Genomic DNA, 21,326 nt, shown 5'->3' on the forward strand with positions numbered 1-21,326 from the left:
CACTACATTGATGAGAAGAGCAAATCTTTCCTTTTATTATTATAGTTACTGTGGTCCAAAGCATGTCTGAAAATGAAACATCTGTGATACGGAAATATCTTCAATATTTTTTAAGAATTGGAAAGGCTTCCCTCAGGCATATGTCCCAGATATACAGTAGCACGTTTGAGGTCTAATTGCAAAACTGTGGTGCACCCACAGAGCCTCGAAGGAAAAACTAGTCCATGTGGAATTAACTTTAAAAAAAAAAAGAAAGAAAGCTGAAACCCAAAGTGTGGACTGATTTGTATCAGAGCTCTTGTTTTAAGTGTGAATGAACACAGAACATTTAACTTATCTAGATATGAAGTCTCCACTATTGATAACTGGTATCTGTGTAGACCATTATGAAGTGTTTTTTTTTTAAGCAAAATTAATTGCTGTTTAGAGCGCAAAGATAAATTCTGAGTGTTTCGAGGAATCAATGTTTTAAGCAGAATTTTGGCTCTAGATCCTGAGAGTGTACTCAAATATTTTTTGCTTACATATACTATGTCTCAACTCCTAAGTCACCCATCTACCCCCCTCAAAAAAGTGTAGAAAATTTACCTTGAGTCAGATGAGCATTTTTTAAGTAAAATGATTTTTTTGGGTCGTCCCCTCAGAAATGGTCACATCTGACTTATCTCGGAGCACTCTCAGTTCAGTTCGGTTCAGTCGCTCAGTCGTGTCCGACTCTTTGCGACCCCATGGACTGCAGCATGCCAGGCCTCCCTGTCCATCACCAACTCCCGGAGTTTACTCAAACTCATGTCTGTTGAGTTGGTGATGCCATCCAACCATCTCATCGTCTGTTGTCCCCTTCTTCTCCTGCCCTCATCAGCATCAGGGTCTTTTCCAGTGAGTCAGCTCTTCGCATCAGGAGGCCAAAGTATTGGAGTTTCAGCTTCAACATCAGTCCTTCCAATGAACACCCAGGACTGATCTCCTTTAGAATGGACTGGCTGGATCTCCTTGCAGTCTGCCTAGCTAATAACTGGACTCCACCTCCAGTGGAAGGTTAGGTAACAGAGTAGCAGAGAAGGAAGGAAAAATGGAAACGATGAACCAGATTAGAGATGGGAAAATATGCTGGGGAAGAGTTGTGTGTCTCTGCCTGGGAAGAAGGACAACAGTCATAAGAATAACTGTTTATTGAACTTTAATTTTCTCACTTAATCCTCATAACAGGATAATAGATGGATTTATAATCTCCTTTGAAGAGCACACCTTGCTCTATCCTCGCTCCCAGCAGAGTACCTGGAAGATAGTACACCATCAGAGCTAAGTGGTTACTTAAGGACTGGAGAATAAATGCAAAAAGAGAGAAATATTTCCAAAAGTAATTTATAATGTTAAATTTAAAATATAATTATGTAATGTTACTAATGATCCACTGGTAAAATCAACAACTTCAATTTCAGTTTATATTATTAAAGAGAGTTGTCGATGTACACTCAAAGTCAGTCCTATCCATATTTACAGTAAGATTTATTTTGACAAACAGTGGGTCTAAATTTTAAGAACTAATGTTCTTAATGGCCTTACTGTATTTTAGCATTTCATTCTTGAAACACTACTTATATAGTTACAACCTAAGCAAATATAATAAAAAATAATACTTAGATTTGAGGTCATATGCAGGTTTGGTTATATAAATATATATGACTGTGTACTTAATCCTAGGTAGAAATCATTTGTCTGTATCTCTTTTAAAAATTAATTTTAATTAAAAATTAATTTTCATTTACATTTGTGTCTATATTTTTGTGCTCAGTAGTACATACAGCATAAATAAGAAATAGATAATGTAAATCTTTATCTTTTCGAATTGCACTTTAGAAAGATTAGTTTTGCCTAAAAGAGGATATGTTGCTAGATAGAAACATTGTGGTAATTCTGAAAGGTATGCTCAAGCATTTTAGAGGTCAAGAGCATAAGTGATTTATTATGTCCATTTTCTGTTTAACTTATGACTTTCCTTTCCCTATTATAGATCTATCACTGTCCATATCTTTTGCTTTTCAACCTTTTCTTTATTACTCTAAAATAGAATTAAGGCAAAGAAAAGCTTCAAATAAATGAAAAGATTTATCAAAGCATTTAGGCAGTAGCTGGGAGGAGTTAAGAAAAATGGATGAAACAGGATATATGTGCTTGTTTGCAAAAAGACTAAGGTTTAATTTCTAATCCAGAAGAGGGGAAAAAAAGACAGGAGAGGGCCTAAAGATAATGGCTTTGAAGGGGGAAAAGAGACAGTGCTGGGCAGGAACTCTTGGTTCATAAGCTCTCATCTTTTGCTCAATTAGGGAGTGGTGTGAACTGAAAGGGGCTTCCCTGGTGGCTCAAACGGTAAAGAATCTGCCACAATGCAGGTGACCCAGGTTCATTCCCTGAGTCGGGAAGATCTCTTAGAGAAGGAAATGGCAACCCACTCCAGTGTTCTTGCCTGGAGAATTCCATGGACAGAGGAGCCTGGCAGGCTGCAGTCCATGGGGTTGCAAAGAACTCAACACAAATCAGCAACTTTCACTTTTTCACGTGAACTGAAGCCCTTTACCTCTGCTGACTTGAATTGACACCTGTGGACTAAGCATCTTTCATACCGCATGCAAATTGCTCATCCTCTCTATTAGACTATTGGAGCTATCTACCTAGAGCTGCCACAGGCAAACTGCACGTTTAACCATGAAATATGGCCTTAGATGTCTCTGGAGTCCCTCCAGTGAGAAAAACTAGGACCCAGGCTAGACTTTTGACCCAAAAGGAGTTTTGTTGCAAAGATATGCTTCAGAATCTGAAATTCAACCTATGTCCCCCTCTAACATAGAAAATTTTTTTTTCTTTTTCTCCCTTACAAGTCTCTTTCAGAAAGAAAGAGGTAGCTGCCTTTCAGGCACAAAGTGGGGATGGAAAAACTGAGAGTAATACTTCTTTCTTCATTGTGTTTTAAGTGTATCGGCGCATTAGGGTCTTGCATCGTCCTTAGTTTATGCAGTCCCCAGTTGGTAAGGAACTTGAGCAGTGACGGAAGCCAGGACTCACGTAGTTCTTTCTCGTGAATGGGGGGAACTCATGTTTTGTTATTACAGTCACAGATTTGCTCTGGTTGGCACGGTGTCTCAGAAATAAATTAAGATGCTTTGTTTGTTGTTGTTGTTTGTTAATTTCACTTCATACCTCTGTATAGACAGAAATAAATAGATGTGAGGACTTAAGTTTGAAACTTGAATCACTTAACCAGTGTCTCCCAACAGTGTGCGTGTGGTGTCAGGAAACAGCGCTGCAGCGGGACACAGGAAATCCATGATGATAGAAGACGCTCAGCAGGCTCTCACAGAGCCCCAGGAATTGCTGCCGTGAATGTCCCTGCTATTTAGGGAGTGTAAAAGGGACATCTTGAACTTCTCAGAGTGGCCTGTAGCCACACGTGCAGCTTTGTCACAGAAGCTAGGGAGGGTCTGATTAAAGCTGGGGCCTACCCACTGCGAGAAAACTCTCTGGTATCCCAGCTGCCATTCAGAATGTGAAATCCAGGATACGACCTGTCAAGATGAGCCACTTCAGCATATTGTGGCAATGCAGCTGTCACGGAGATATATAAGTCTCCAGAGAAAAGCATTCGAACCGTTTCCATGGTGGAATGAATACAATGCAGGGCTCCGTCACATTTGAATGTGATTTTTCTTTTTTTTTTCCGACAGGATGGTCTGCACTAAATATGCAGATGGGTGGAAGTGACCCCAGTGCCTCTTATCATCTTTAATTGCTGAGCGTTTTCTGGTGGCAGACTTGTTCAGTATTTCTCTCCATCTGTATTTGAGAGGGTTAGGCAGTGTTTGGAAGCCAGACGGATTTAAAATACACATTGGTGTCCTTCTTGTCAATGAAGACAAAGTTGCTAGATTCCCCCAAGGTGTTTTAAAGAAATGTTTGCAGAACAGATGATTCCATAACCCAGATTTTAAAGAATTATTTCATATTTATTCCTTGATATGGAACTTATTCTAGTCAATGTTTTTTATCAACTTATAGCACTAAAACCAAAACTTATAATAGGGTTTGAAAACTTCTCACTTGTACCATTAATGTCAAGAGAAGTTCAGTGAGTAAGATGAGTGATTATATAAGCATTTTATTAGTAGGGAATTAACATACATGGTCCCTCAAGTGTGTCGAAACAGATGACAGTAAATCAGTTTTAGAGCAAATTTCTTTTCTTTTAGTTTCATTTTTAAAGCTTCTAAAAAGTAGGAAATAGGGTCATTTTCTTGGTAAAACTGACTGAAATGAGTCTTATAACAAAAATGCCAGAGTTTTATCAGGAATTATGCACTTCTACATTGTCAACTGAGGAGAAGGCAATGGCACCCCACTCCAGTACTCTTGCCTGGAAATCCCATGGATGGAGTAGCCTGGTGGGCTGCAGTCCATGGGGTCGCTACCAGTTGGGCACGACTGAGTAACTTCACTTTCACTTTTCACTTTTCTGCATTGGAGAAGGAAATGGCAACCCACTCCAGTGTTCTTGCCTGGAGACTCCCAGAGATGGGGGAGCCTGGTGGGCTGCCGTCTATCGCACAGAGTCAGATACGACTGAAGCGACTTAGCAGCAGCAGCAACATTGTCAACTAACAAACTTCATTCTAATAGCAAAAAGGAAATGAGAGAAACATTTGATGCAACTAATACTAGAGTTCAAAAATCTTGCTGTCTCAAACTATTTTTGATTTTAAGGCAATATTGTCATCTCCGTATTCTGCTAGTTAATGTGCCTATGAGATATCTGTGGGGTTCCTAGGTGGCACTGTCTGGCAGTGCAGCAGACCTTAGAGCTGTGAGTTCAATCCCTGGGTCGGGAAGGTCCCCTGGAGGAGGCCATGGAAACCCACTCCAATATTCTTGCTTGAAAAATCCCATGGACAGAGGAGCCTGGCGGGCTATGGTCCATGGGGTAACAAAGAATCGGACACGACTGAAGTGGTCTAGCATGCACACATGTGAGATATTTGTATGTATATATCTTTGCATAGCAGACTAGTGATGCATATTACACACATGCCTGTATATATGTTTATTTACATGCATATTCCTATGTATTAATGTATAATTGTATTGTAGGTGTAATGTGCACCATTTAAATATATATATATATATAGAATGGCCATACTTAATAGTATACTTGTAGGGAGATTCACATTATTAATTATAGTAAAATGTCCTATTTCCCAATCATAACCTATATTAATTTGTTTCACTCATTTATTTCTTGCTTCAAACAGCTCATTTTATTTAACAAATATGTCCCTGCTTACTGTGTAAAATTGTTGAATAGATAAATGTTTTGTGGTTTGTGTGTATATAAATTCAGGACTTGTTTATTCCAAAATACCTGAACGCCATCACTGAACTATGAGGTAACCTTAAGACCTTCACACATATCATTTCTTCATTGCGCTGTGACAGATTTTTTTCCCCCAAGTACCCATCATATTCTGCAGATGGCTTAGCCATCATCATTGGCAGATTATGAATAATGTTTTAGGTTGAACAGATGTAAGCAATTTACAATTTTTCCCCTTTCTGAACCAGCTTTGTTTTGATAAGTCAATTGGAAATTAAAATTTAAAGTAGAACTTCATTTTTGAAAAGGAATAGTGTTTTCCCACATTGGAATATGTAGTCAGCTCCTAAATATGGACAAGAGACAGTCAACAGGGAAACTGGTCAGAGTATGTGACTAAAATCTGGAAGATCATCACTTAGTATTGCATTGCAGTTCCAGTTTCTTTCTTCTGTAGAACCACATGTAAAAAATAGTTTTAGGTCATTCCAAACTAACCACACTTGTATTACATCTTGAAAAGACGATTTTTAGCTAGTGTAAAAATTGCCTGTTTTTCTCTTTGGTTAAAATATTCTTCAAAGAACCAGAGTTCTGGAAATGCAGAAAGTGCTGATGAAATGTTAAGAGAAAAGGAAATGAACTATCCTTCTGGCAAGGATTTGATTTATTTTGACAAATTATATTTTAAGTAAACTATACAAATTAAAATTATATTTTGACCTTAATATAGTCAAGTTAAATTGAGACTTAACTGGCAGTCCAGTTTCAAGAAAAGCTATTCACAAACTATAAATCAAATATTCTTTTGTAAAAAAAATAATTTTAAAAATCTACCTATTTAGACAGGTCTTAATTCTATAGCTATAAAATGCATATGTATCTATACATTGATCATCCATTTGCAAACAATATAATTTCTTTTTCTTACCATAGTCAGTTGCTGGGCCTAAAAAGCCCTTTTAATGTCTAGAATTCAGTAACTGTCCTGTACTTCCAGAGCCTGTCTCTGACCTGATAGTTCTTGCCATAAGAAGAAAAATTATAATGAATGTTTTTAAATTTCTTTAAGGTCTTTGAGACTAAATTAATTATAAATTGGTCTAGATTAGAGAATTCAGAATACTTAAATGCTTAAGAATTTGGGAGTGCCAATTATCAAAGACACTTACCATATACATTTTGTTTCGTGCTTATTACTACATTTCAAAATCATTTAGGAAGCCTAATGTTAATATAGTGAAATATTTTAGGTAGAATGTGTAGACAATCCTCAAAGCATTTTTAAACTTTGTCCCCTTTTAAAACCCACAAAATCTCATGCCCTTTAATTATATTTGCAATTTCAAAATAAATGGTATGACTTAAACCATAAGTCAAAACAACTATGATGTTTATTAATTTCCTTCTATTTCCACTTCACTCCAAAAATCTGTTTCCCCTTCTTCAGTGAATAATCACTGGTTCTAATGAAGCTGGTTATAGATCTTATTTACAGAGTCTCTCATGTAAGCAGACATTTTTAAGAACTCATTAGGTATATTTTCTTATTTAATTGAGGGACTCTCCAGAATGCCCTGCGTTGGCTCCTTTTGTTCACTTGGAGCCTATAATTTAGTGTTCCTCAGATATATTCCTCAGTCCCTGAGTTCCTGAGTTTGCTTTCATATGCCGTTGTTAGACCAAAGATGAAAAGGCTTGTGTTCATGCCTGTACAAAATGAAGGACCCTCTGGACAGCTCTTACAACCGAGTCTCCACGAATTTTAATGATTTGCAGCCTTTCTGGGATTGGGTTTCATTTATCTTCCATATTTGAAAGGATGAATAGTAAGATAGCAACTGAGACATTTCAGGAATGTTTTATTTGTTAAGCAAAACCATTAGAGATTCAGTGTGAGATTTCTCAATATTTTCAGCCTGATCACTCTTATTCCAGAATGTAAATGTAATTTATTCTCCAGAAGTGCTTACTCCCTTTCTGAACCTGTATATTCCCCAGATTCATCTCTTGCTTTATGCACTCTACGTGTGTTTCATGCATTAATGAAGTTTATAAATGCAACTTAGGTCAGCCTATGAAACAGTATTACATGAATGTATTAACACAAAGAGAAGCAGATGGTCAGGAATACTATATACATGCTTTGTAAGCCAACTCCCACAGATTGCTTATCTTGAGAGTTTTTTTTTTCCCCCCAAGTAGAATCAATCATCAGAGAAGTGATTTGAGATTCTTTATTATGGAAATATTCCTCTTGAACAACAACAACAACAAAAAGGCATTTCAATTACATTTTCATTTTAAAGAGAGTTATGTTTCACCCTCTTGATAAGTTTATTGTTATGAAGTCTGAGGTAATTATCTCCATCAACTTATATTCTTGTTTAAAGTGTGAAAAGAAAGTTTTGTGACTCTCATTCCTGAATTTCTATTATATCAGTATGGCTAAAAGAAAACAAATCTTGGGAAATAAATGTTTGTCTTCGGCGGTGCCTCTAAATTTATGTGAATTTCATGATTGCTATATTCAGTTGAATTGTATAGCTCATATTCTGGATGAAAACCTAATGATTACTTCTTCCTGTCTCTTAAAATTTATCAAGTTTAAAGGAAGTAACTATTGGGGTTTTTGTTTGTTTTATTTTGTTTTGCTAGATGCTTTTTGAGCCCTAGTTGTATAATGCAGGCAATAATTCAATGAGTTCTTTAAACAAAGTAAACTAAACTCAAATTGAGTGTCACTTAGGTGTGTGCACAGGTCATGTCACTGATCTTACCTAATATAATCACATCCATATAATAAGACTTGCCGGGTAGATCCGAGGTAAAGAATCTGCCTGTCAGTGCAGGAGATGTAGGTTCAATCCCTGGGTGGGGAAGATCCCCTGGAGGAGGAAATGGCAACCCACTCCAATACCCTTGCCTGAAAAATCCCATGGAGAGAGGAGCCTGGTGGGCTATAATCCATAGGGTTGCAAAGAGTTGGACACAACTGAGCACATATGCAATATCCTAGAATTTATTTGTATATGAATTCACAGTGGACACTTATTTGTATCATATTCAATTTCCCGATATTCCCAGAAGGTAAGATGTTCTAGTTCAAATTTATAGAACAGGAAACAGAAACAGACATGACACGGAGCAGCTGAATCTCACAAAGCAGATTCCAATTTGAGCAGAGCACACTCAGATAGCTGACTCTATTTTAAGTCCTAGGATTTTCCATAGTACCAAAGTGGCATAGTTGTACAACACAATAAGATCAGTTTCATAGTTGCTTCTGAACTTTTTTTTTCCATTTCTTGTTTTGAGAGAGATGATGTGCTTACATGCTCAGTCATGCATGGCCCTTTGCAACCCCATGGGTTATAGCCTGCCAGGCTCCTCTGTCCATGGGATTCTCCAGGCAAAAATACTTGAAAGGGTTGCCATTTTCTCCTCCAAGGGATCTTCCTGACCCAGGGATCAAACCAGCATCTCCTGTGTCTCCTGCATTGGCAGGAGGACTTTTTGTTTGTTTGTCTGTTCGCCACCTGGGAAGCCCAAATAGAGGATAGATACTGTAATTTTAAATTATTTGTTATTTAGTTCCTGTAGGCTTATAGTTCTCTACCCTTTAATTTTTTGAGTTTTGAATTTATATTAATAACATTAAAGGAAAATAATTTTTTACTTAGGACCTTATCTCCTTCCCAATATGAGGTATAGATGTTCATTATTGCATTTTTTAAAAATATAACAGCTGTATTGCTACATAATTCACATACAAGATAATTCAGTCTTTAAATTATACAATTAAATCACTATAATGACAGATGTGGGCAATTATTGTCACAATCAATTTGGGGACATTTTCTTCACTCCAAAACAGTCAATACTTATTCCACCCTAAACCCCAACTACAGCTCTTGGCAGCCACTCATCCACATCCATGTAGCATGTTTTAGAATTTCATTTTGTTTGTCATGTAATATCCCATTGTACAGATAGATCCACATTTTACTTCTCTGTTAATCAGTTGATGAAAATGTGGGTTGTTTGCACTTTTGGGCTATAATGAATAATACTACTATAAATAACTGTCTGCAAGTTTTCATATGATCAAATGTTTTCTGTTCTCTTAATAATTATGAGAGAGAAACTGAGCCAGGCAGACTCTGGCCAAAATGATAACATGATGGACATGAGTTTGAGTGAATTCTGGGAGTTGATGATGGACAGGGAGGCCTGGCGTGCTGCAGTTCATGGGGTCACAAAGAGTCGGACATGACTGAGCGACTGAACTGAACTGAACTGAATGGTCTTCTATTCAGCAACTATTTAATAGATGTGATTTATAAGTTTAGTGATTCATCCTATAAATATGTTGAAGGAATCAGCCTTAAGTGAGAGTAAAAAAGAAAAGAGAGGAAAATTAGCATTGATTCCATTAGACTGGACTTTCATCAACTGCACTTTGTCGTCTGGAGGGAATAAAATTCCCAAATATTTATTAATATTTGACATAATGAAAAATATTATCTTTCACCCTATTGCCTTCAAAAATTTAAAGATAATAATTTTCAATTATCTCCTAATTAAACTTGTGGAACAGAATTACAGCAATAGTATTTCTAGTGACAGGTAGCTTTAGCATATTAGGCTTCCTTGGTGGCTCAGTGGTAAAAAAAAATCTGCCTCAGTAGTAAAGAATCTTCCAAGTAAAGAATAGAACTTGTGTTCGATCCCTGGGTTGGAAAGATCCCCTGGAGAAGGGAATGGCTATCCACTCCAGTATTCCAGCCTGAAAAATCCCACAGAGAGAGGAGCTTTGCAGGCTACAGTTTCTGGGGGTCTCAAGAATCGGACATCGACATGACTTAGCGACTAAACTAGTACCACCACCACAGGTCATAAATCCTGCTTTGCTGGCATTGTCTCAGCCATATTCCTTCATGGGACTTTTCTCTCAGCCAGAAACCCCTTTCTCAACTCACATGCTCATAGAAAGTTCTTTATTGAGTGATAACCCCATGCAAAGGACAAGCTTGTTTAGTAAATGGTCCATCTCTTCAGCATCACACACTTTATGACAGGAATAAAAATAGAGAATAGTGATCGATATTTGATTACCCTCCCCAAAGGTTATTGTTTTTATACTTTCTGAGAAAGCTTAAAAGAAGTACTTTGAACTTGCTTATGACTGTCTTGATTCTGATTCTCACTGGGTTTTGAGAAGAATTCTGATCTATGGCTGATGTTTAGTTTGTACACTTTGGTAGTAAGCATTTTTCATTATTTAGTGGATTATAGATCACATTATTATTGAATGGATTATAGATTGCATTTGCTGCTACTTACTACTCCTCTTAAAATAGATGTGAGTGCCAGACCTATCTGGAAGTTAATGTAACCGGACTTATTGATGTAAACTGGGCATATCCATTTATAAATAGTCCAAATGAAGCTAAGATCATCAGGCCATTAGAAGAGTTGTTTACATTTTGTTACTAAAGTAAATGGGCTTCTATTGAGAAACTGTGCTTATGTTGGCTGGGGAATGTGGAAGTATAATCTCTAAGTGCCTCCTTAGAATAAATGTTTATGTAAAGGGGAAAATCTCATGGATAAATCACCGCTATCATTTTCACCTGCCAGTATCTAAAGCCATTTTTGAAAAGTGTTAGGATTACCTACTCTGCTTACTCTTAATTCCTCTTTCTTTTCTTATAAGACTCCCTGTCTTATGATAAATGATTTCACTGCTTCCTTTTTATTTTAGGAGGAGAAATGTAAAGTTTCTGTAATTTTTCATTTTCAAAAAGTCTCCTGATCCCTCATGAAAAGGACCATTCACAAAGCGCTTTAGCATTAACCTCATTTAATTCCTTCATCATACTCCAAAAGACTGTCCCCCTTCTGTGTTGCCAATATTTCACCTTTTGGGCCTCACCACTTCCTCATTCTGGCAGGTTAGATTTTACATTCCATTGTCTTTCAGAATTCAGTTGGGTTATAACAGAAACTCATTAAAGCCTGTAGCATTATGTCCACGTTATTATTTTTATTTTTTTACCATAGGTTCCATGTGCCAGTTCAAGATTTTAAGCATCAATGCTTAAAATTGTGATGGATGATTTTATAATTTTTAGATAACAAGTATCATTTTACTGTGATTTGGAGAGTAAATAAAATCATCTCCTCTCTCATTACAACTATTACAGGAAACTAGAAATGTTGTTTTTTCAGCAAGGATGACTTTTATAAAAGAGCTGTGTAACACTGTTGAAGGAAGAGGCCGCATGTCTGTCACATGACACATTATCAAAGTCAGAATAATTAATAGTTAATAGCAGGAAATGGCAACCCACTCCAGTGTTCTTGCCTGGAGAATCCCAGGGACGGGGGAGCCTGGTGGGCTTCCGTCTGTGGGGTCACACAGAGTCGGACATGACTGAAGTGACTTAGCAGCAGCAGCAGCAGCAAGACATAAAGATTGGACAGCTGCTACTAGTGGATAAACACACACTTCCTCAGGCAGAATTCAGGTATTATTCGTGACCTGTTATAAATGAGAGCTTTAAGTGTAGGAGAAGCCATATGTAGAATCTCATTTTACTGGTAAGTAAGCAAGGGCTTCCCTGGTGGCTCAGAGGTTAAAGCGTCTGCCCGCAATGCGGGAGATCCGGGTTCGATCCCTGGGTCGGGAAGATCCCCTGGAGAAGGAAACGGTAACCCACTCCAGTATTCTTGCCTGGAGAATCCCATGGACGGAGAAGCCTGCTAGGCTACAGTACACGGGGTTGCAAAGACTCGGACACGACTGAGCGACAGAACGGAACGGAAGCCAAGGCTGAATAGTTTAAGTGGTCTGCCGAAGACCTCATAGTTTGCTGGAGACAAAACAAAGCCGAGACGCCAACTTTTCCTGCACTTTCCCACTGATGACTGTTGTCACTCGGAGACAGCTGAGGCATGAGTATGCTCCATCTCATTAACACTACAGATCTGTAAAGCGCCAGAAATAATACATTAAGTAGGCACTTACTAAGTACTCCGTGTGTATCCAGCACTGAGTTAAATAGAAAGAGAGTACTGTGAATTATATAATAAAGTTAAGCTTCCCTCTTAGGATACAGTGAACTTATCTTCACAAAGATGCACATTATACCTCCATTTCTTTCTTTGAAAATAGGGTATAAATACCTACGTGGGAATCTTTCTAAGGCAAGGTTCTTTCGTGTTGAGTTTTGTTGTGCAAACGGAATGAGCCTGTAGGTCAGGAGGACCGTTTTCCGTCCCTTCGCTGCCGCCAGCAGTGTAGTGACGCTGGCTTGCACTGCCTTGCGAGAGCTGATCTTGCCATCCCTCCTCCAGCTCAGCGCTCACTGATGTCAGCTTCAGTTCAGTTCAGCCACTCAGTCGCGTCCCACTCTTTGCAGCCCCACGGACTGCAGCACGCCAGGCCTCCCTGTCCATCACAACTCTCCGACTTTACCCAAACTCCTGTCCATTGAGTCGGTGATGCAACCCAACCATCTCATCCTTTATCATCCCCTTCTCTTCCCGTCTTCAATCTTTCCCAGCATCAGGGTCTTTTCCAAGGAGTCAGTTCTTCGCATCAGGTGGCCAAAGTATTGGAGCTTCAGCTTCAGCATCAGTCCTAATGAATATTCAGGACTGGTCTCCTTTAGGATGGACTGGTTGGATCTCCTTGCAGTCCAAGGGACTCTCAAGAGTCTTCTCCAACACCACAGTTCAAAAGCATCAATTATTCGGCACTCAGCTTTCTTTATAGTCCGGCTCTCACATCCATACACGACCACTGGAAAAACCATAGCTTTGACTAGACGTACCCTGCAGAATGATATCAGCTTCAGTTCAGTTCAGTTCAGTCGCTCAGTCGTGTCCGACTCTTTGCGACCCCATGAATCACAGCACAGCAGGCCTCCCTGTCCATCACCAACTCCCGGAGTTCACTCAAAGTCGGTTGCAATTAGCCCTGATGGGAGTATTTACAGCACAGAAAGCGACAGGCGCTACAAAAATGCAACTCTCTCTCCTGTAGCCAGTGTCCGCTTTAAAACATTTACCACCAGATCAGTGTACAACACGAGCATTCACTGAGCGGAACTGGACGAGTTCTGTTTACTCCTTGAGCTATTAACTGCACCTTATGTGAAACAGGGATAGTAATATATCCTACAGCATCTATCACAGGAGTTTAAGAGGAACATGTGAGAGTACTTGGAAACTGTATGAAGTGAAATTAGTAATATCACAATGATAAGAGTTGTGTATTCAGTGATAAAACACGAGACTCTTGGCAAAGCCAACATAGTGTAAGTGGATCTAGAGTTTCCTACCCCTATATCTGAGCTCAACCTGACAGCGTACCCGGTCAGATGAAAAGAAGAGTGAATTCAGAGTTAAAGAATCAGGCCGAAGACTGATCCCTGTAGTGCACATCGAGTAACAGATCGGTACCGAATACAGTGTAGATTGTTAGCCCAGAACAGGAACCCTGTTCCTCTTCACAAGCTCTGAGCCCTCCATGCCTCCGATGAATTGGGCTTATGCAGGTGGATAAAATATTTTCTGTGTGTATACGAAGGGCCTCAGCAGAAAGAACTTTCTGTCTTCTTTTTATCACCTATTCAGTACAGAGCTCTGCATATAAAGGACACACAGAAAAAATTACTGATAAATTTGACCTCTCGAGGTTGCAAATTCCTGCTTTCATTTTAATGACACTTCAAAATACTTTAAGAAGCCTTATTCAAATCTCCATGAAAATCCCTACCCTTTGATTCAGTGTCACTGCCTTTGGCATTTTCGATGTGGTTAAAGAAGTTACATATTGAAACTACGAAATCATCTTCTGACTTCAAACACTTTTGAGAGTGCTTATGTGGAAAAGTAGGTGCTTTATACTGGTCAGCACTTATTTACCTTTGGAAAAAACAAAACCAAAGAAAGCCAAGAAAGTACCCTCCATAAAACACATCACTATTGATACTAGACTGTCAATCACCAAAACACCATACAGTTGTTTATTTTTCCTGATGTGAACTCTATGTTGCAGATTGTCCTGAGGACTTGCTGTTCCAAGATGAAGGCTTTGTAGAAGCTAAGGAATCCTATTCTTTTTTAGTTGAAATTCAAATCATCATAGCCAGATAGATGTGGGCTTGTCATCCTCAAATTCCATGACCTTAATCTGGTTATTTAACCTCCCCAAGCTTTTGTGTCCTCATCTGTGAAATACACGTGCAGGTTTGCGGTGAGGGTTAAAGGAATAAGGCTACATATATGGAGCTCTTAACATTGTCTCTGGCACATTATAAATAATAAATTGTTGTTGCTGTTACTACCTTTTAATAAATCTCTTACTCCTGGGCTTACTCCTGTCTTGCCAAATCACATTAAATATGCTACTCTGTCCTTATGTTTCTTCACATAAGAATTAGATATAAGATCTATCACTTTTTGCTTCTCTGGAATAATAGAATTAATTCATGATGGACTTAATTATTCTCAATGAGTACAGTGAGAACTCAGTGAAGTTCTTTTTTTTTTTTTTTAAGAAATGATCACCAACCCTAGTTTTGCGACAAGCCAAGCTATCTCAACAATCCTAAAAGGTATCATGAAGGTTACCACAAGAGTTTTATGGGAAAAAAAAAAAGTTTTATGCACTTTTAAAATCAAATCATGTTACATAGTATGCTGCAGACCGGGAATACAATGAAAGGACAATTTGAATAGTTGAAAATAAAACATCAGTGATATTCCATTTCAGAATGCCCAGGGATGATTGCTTTGAAGTCTTAAACTTTACAATCTGAACACACATACTCCTCCTTACAATGAACTAAATGACAAGCATGGAAGACATGATTCCAGAATACAATATTCGGATATTATAAAGAATGAGTTTAGGGGAGTGGAGTGTAGAATTGGTAAGATGCAAACATCTTCTACAAAGACGATGAAAACAAATTCTTTTATAATGTCTGAAATTTCTGCAGTTATTTGTACAGCCAGAAGCCATGTTGTTTGCCTTGAACAGAATCTTCCTCTAGAGCCAAACTCACAGCTCAGTTGTGGGAAAGTAAGTATGAGTGGAGAAATACAGAAGAGTCATTGGAACTCAATGCCCAGGCACAGTGGGCTGTGTACTCCACCTCCCATCCCGGAGAGAATAATTTCTGGACTCTTGAATGGATATTTGCTTATAGTATAATATTAAAATAAAACTGTTGGCACAGTGGGAATTCATTCTTTATATGCAAATTCTTCTAGAAATTTTCTTGGTTGATTTCAGGAAGAGTAATATTTTGAGAGGAAAAAAATATGATGTTACTTCTCAACTTTTTTCTTCTTTGCTTAAATATAAATACAAGTTAATATTCCTTATTTGCCAGTGTGTTGAGTGTGAGCTATCATCAGTATGTTAAATACTACTTTGAATGTAATATTTTTTGCTTTTATTTCGAAAACATGGGTTTCTGAAAATAATCATGCATGTTGGCTCCTGAGGTGATTATTATCTAGTTGATTATGAGATAAAATGTAACCTGTTGCGGGCTTTAAAATCAAGAAGCATCTATTAAGTATGTTAGGCAGAATTTTAGACACGGAGACCTAATTGAAATAAAAAGGTGTTTATTTGGAGTTTATTAGGAGACATATATTCGCCCAGGAGACATATATTCAAGAAACACTTGAATTGTGTCCCACACAACTATACAGTGGAGGAGGCTTATGAAGGAAAAAATCTCAAGGTTGCAGTTAGTTATATGAGTGGTGGTGGTTTAGTCACTAAGCCATGTCCGACTCTTGTGACCCCATGGACTGTAGCCCACCAGGGTCCTCTGTCCATGGGATTCTCCAGGCAAGAATACTGGAGTGGGTTGCCATTCCCTTCTCCAGGGGACCTTCCTGACCCAGGGATTGAACCTGCATTTCCTGCATTGCAGGCAGATTCTTTACCAACTGAGCTACGAGGGAAGCCCCTAGTTACATGAGTTGTGTATCAATCATTATAATCGGACCTGGCAAGAAGTAAGGGTGCTTGTTAAGTAAAGCTTGGTTGGAATCCGAAATGGTTGCATAGTTACAGGGAGAGACCTTGAGAGCTGGAGGCTGCAGCTGGCAGGTGCTGTTCGGAACACAACTGGTGGTGAGCTTGGGCCTGGTACGGTTAGTTCAGAGACAGCTGACGTTTTCAGCGGTGCAGAGATGTGTCTAAGACCAGATCCTCCGTATTTTAAGCTTGTGATTACCCGTTATAATGTCGATTGGCCATCAAATGCATTTGCTGTGAATGTATTAAACACTAAAGAAAGTAAAGGGAGCAGAATGGGGAGGAGGAAGCTAGATCTGGAACAAGAGTTTCGTGTGGCTTCAGGGAGCATGCAGTTTCACGGAGAGAGAAGATTTGAAACAGTAATCGAATCTTATAAACAGAGGAAACCCTAAAGCCATACGGTCAGATGGTTTTGTTTCTCAGCTAAGGAAACACCACTGAGATGAAGTGACACATCCAACCCATTTGTAGTTTCAGATGTTGCTGGGAGAAAGTAGGCTGTGGGCACGGGATTGAAGAATGGGTTTTGTGGGCTACGTGGAAGTTCAACTACTGTTACTTACTGTGTGTTGATTCCTGGGTTGGAAAGATCCCCTGGAGGAGGGCATGGCAACCCACTCCAGTATTCTTGCCTGGAGAATCCCATCAACAGAGGAGACTGGCGGGCTACAATCCACAGGATCGCAAGAGTAGGACATGACTTAGTGACTAAACCATCACCACCACTGTGTGCCAAGTTTTATGGTATGTTCTCATGTCCTTCCTACCTCTTTTACTTTATCCTAACAATGTTGTGTTCATCACTGAGTCCTGTCCGACTCTTTGCAACCTTATGGCGTAGCCCACCAGACTCCTCTGTCTGTGGAATTCTCCAGGCTAGAGTACTGGAGTGGGTAGACCCAATGGCACCCCACTCCAGTACTCTTGCCTGGAAAATCCCATGGACAGAGGAGCCTGTTAGGCTGCAGTCCACAGGGTCGCTAAGAGGTGGACGTGACTGAGTGACTTCACTATCAGTTTTCACTTTCATGCATTGGAGGACGAAATGGCAACCCACTCCAGTGTTCTTGCCTGGAGACCCAGGGACAGGGGAGCCTGGTGGGCTGCCGTCTATGGGGTCGCACAGAGTTGGACACGACCGAAGCGACTTAGCAGCAGCAGACCTTCCCTTCTCCGGGGGATCTTCCTGGCGCAAGGATCAAACCCAGATCTGCTGCATTGCAGTTATTACCATCTGAGCTATAACAATGTTATATGTTAAATATTATTAACCAAAGTCTGAAGAAGTAAAGTAGTTTTCCCAAGGACTCATAAGTATTATATTACAGATTCACACCCATAATTTCTGACAATAAATTTGGCCTTCTATAGCACACCAGTGTGGTGAGTAAAGGCATTTCAAGTTGTGTTTGTTTGGAATAAGAAATGGGACTGATATGTTGGAGGAAGAGTAGATAAGATACCTTGCTGGGAAGCAGAAATAACTGTGGAAAGTTTTACATCTATAAAAAGTTACATGGCAAATCCAGGGTGAGCTTGTTTCATACAAGACAGAGTATTAGAATATTAAAGTGGAAAGGAAGGGAGGGAAAGGGGGATTAATAGTCTCTGAAATAAAACTGAGCCTAGCTGATAGAAAATATCCTATGTATGTCTATGAATGGTTGTAATATATATTGATTCAAAACAGCTAGGGAAGCAAAGGATTCAGCACCTGTAGCAGTAATTATCAATTTGTGTTTGGATTATAGATAATATTTTTCTTCTGCATTCATTTCAAAGAAATAGATATGTGGAAACTAGATTATTTGCTGAATTGAAAACACTGCTGAATTTTAAAGCATAATAGAGAAGAATTTGAAATAAAAATTAGAACAGCTTGTACTGAATTGGAGTATGAATAGTTCATTATTTTATCAGTTAATTGCTTTCCATCTTTTTTCCTAATTAGAGTTAAAAACTTAACAGCCTATTTTGGTGAACTTTTCACAAGAAATTTGTAGTTTGTAAATGCCAGCTTGTATATAAGTAAATACTCACAGATTCTTTAAAATTGTACTGTGTTCCTGGACAAATACTGAATCTTGATAGTTTAGGTTGGCCTAGACAATTTCAAGCATAACATTAGAGCTATATTAAACACTCAGGAAACTTTTACTGATTGTATTTGGTTTGGCTCCTTATTTTTTTTTATTTCACAGAATGTTACAGCAATAATTATGACTTTAGTTCTTGACCTGCTTTAGATGATTTTGTTTCATTTTATCTGTTACATATTGATGCCACTTATTAAGGCCTTTTTTCCTGTGATTTCTTTCTAGAAATCAATAAGATGTATTTACTTTCATTATTTCTCAAAAAATGTCAGTGTTTATTTTAAAATTATCCAAATTGTTATAAGCCAAACATCACAAAGGTTATTTATAATATGATCTTGTAATTGCACATAATGTGGCCTTGATGTCCCATACAAATGCTATAGTGTCACGTTTTTTTCTATTTTTCTCCCACTTTAGGAATAAGATAATTCAGCATGACCAATATACTGCCAACTGTTAGTCACTCAGTCATGTCTGACTCTGTGACCCCATGAACTGTAGCCCGCCAGCCTCCTCTGTCCGTGGGATTCTCCAGGCAAGAATACTGGAGTGGGTTGCCATTCCTTTCTCCAAGGGAATCTTCCTGACCCAGGGATTGAACCTGGGTCTCCCGAACCGCAGGCAGATTCTTTATGGTCTGAGCCACCAGGGAAGCCCATATATGGCCAAACTATTTCCAGTAATTGACATTCTCTGATGGAAATTATCTTTTTTTTTTAACTAAACTTACTTCACTCACTTTAAAAATGTACTTTTTAAACTAACCAACTGCCTCAGCTGATATTTGTAACCACACACAAATAATGCTTACAAACTTTCCTGTAATAACCATTTCATCTTAAGAACACCTGCTTTCTCGGAGCGGGGAGAGCTGCGGACTGTGTCAAAGTTTCTTCAGAGCCTCCAGGCTGCAGTTTATGCTCCTTGCACGAAATCCGTCTGTGGTTTCTTCATGATGTTAACAGTATATGCGCTACGGGTTTTGCTCTGCCTTTGGGTTTTGAGAAAATTCTTAGGTGTTCTTCTCTAAAAATTCCTTAATAACCTTCTTTACTGAGAATATGCTTTCTCAGAACACTTGCGTTAACAGAAAGTTCATAACGCATTTCACGTTGCTCACAATATTCAGCACGTGCCCTTTACCCAACAAGAAAAATAAAAAATGTGAAAGATCAATACTGGTTCAAAGAAAAGTGGGGAAAGAAGGAAAAAAAGAAAAACAGGAATAATAATGGCTAAGTATATTTTCCCTGTTTTGGATGTTTGTAGTGAGGTTTGAAAGTCCAATATTTCTTTAACCAAATTAAATAAAACAAAATTTGGGTTTTTGTATTCATTAGTGTAGATATATTTGATCCAGCCAGGAAAATTTCATAAATTACTTTTGAGAAAAGAAAAAGAAAACAATATTATGTAAAAATCTAACGAAAGGATTTAAATATAGCAATTGAACAACCTTACCCTCATATTTGGATAGCCAATAATATATTTCCTTGAATAGGAAATGATAATAAAAACAAAAATTTAAAAATCCAAAATGTATTAAATTCATTTGTAACTAGACAACTTTTGATCTTGTGAGTTTGTACCTTGTTCCTTCATTTGCACTATATTTCTGTCTTGTCTTTTTTTTCCCCCTAACTTGCTCCATTTGAAGTCTCCTTTTCCCAGGCTCTAGGGTTGTATTCCTTCTTCCTTTTGATTTCTGCCCTCGGTGGGTAAGGTTGGTCCAGTGGTTTGTGTTGGCTTCAAGTTGGGGGTGGCTTGTGCCTGCATTCTAGTGGGAGGAGGTGAGTTTATCTTTTTCCCCTCCAATGGACAGGACTGTGTGAGGTGGTGTTTTGGGGTGTCTGTGGGAATCCTGTCTGCTGATGACTGGTTTTGTGTTTTTTTCTTGCTTGATTGGGAGAGGCGTCCTGCACTGTGTGCCATTGGCAGCTGGGCGCTACTGAGCTTTGTATGCAGGTATAGTCCTTCGTGGAAGTTCTCAATAATTAATAGTCCCTGGGATTAGGAGTTCTCTGGCAGTGTAACTAGACAACGTTTTATATCAAAGAAAATCCACATTCTTCCTTAACTTTAGCTGATCCCATATAAGATCATGACTGTGGCAAGAAGGCTGGGATGCCTCCTTTCCTGTTTGAGGTGATGATTAACTTGTGAGTGTGCATGATTTTCAGGTGAACAAAGCTTGGCAACAAAAGTGGATCACACATTTTGGAGTATTGTATTGCCTTTTCAAAAGAATAGTATAAAATACTTAACAGCATTGAAACATGTTTTTCTATCTAATCAAATTTTAAACAGCATAAGCAGTGAACAATTTACAAATATTTGTTGCTTGTGCTGTTGTTCTCCTGTGGATTGAGGCAGTATTCTTAATTAGCTTTAGTAAAATGTGACTTAGAAATTGGAGTTGAATAAGTTTGTAAAGTACAGGCAAAGCATTTATGTTTGGATTTTTAATTGAAATATGAAAGATTTTGAAAACCTGTAGGCATAGTTTCAAATCCTCTTTTTTCTGAGAAAATTGCTTAATCACTGCCCAATTACTGTGCCTTTTGCAGTCATATTTAACCCTTTCTGAGAACATTCTACTCTGCAGGGTCTATAAATGTTTTCTTCTAGTTCTTTTAAATATAAGATTCCACAGTAATATTTACTCACATTCCAGGTGCCTTGGCTATTCATGTGACCTCAAAATAAGCAAGAAAATAAAGGATAAGAAAGATAAATGCATTCAATTGTCTAAATGCATGAGAAATATATTATTTCTTCAGCAGTCTTT

At 38.4% G+C, this 21,326-nt stretch overlaps 1 protein-coding gene across 1 annotated transcript in view; it reads left to right on the forward strand.

Annotated features, from left to right (window-relative positions):
* The window catches only part of ST8SIA4 (ST8 alpha-N-acetyl-neuraminide alpha-2,8-sialyltransferase 4), a 103,741-nt gene that overhangs the window by 77,956 nt on the left and 4,459 nt on the right, over nt 1-21,326 (forward strand). The window lies entirely within an intron of this gene.

Source organism: Moschus berezovskii, chromosome 8 (assembly GCF_049115385.1).
Source record: "Moschus berezovskii isolate FMDL1 chromosome 8, NW_MosBer_1.0, whole genome shotgun sequence".
Lineage (NCBI taxonomy): Eukaryota > Metazoa > Chordata > Mammalia > Artiodactyla > Moschidae > Moschus > Moschus berezovskii.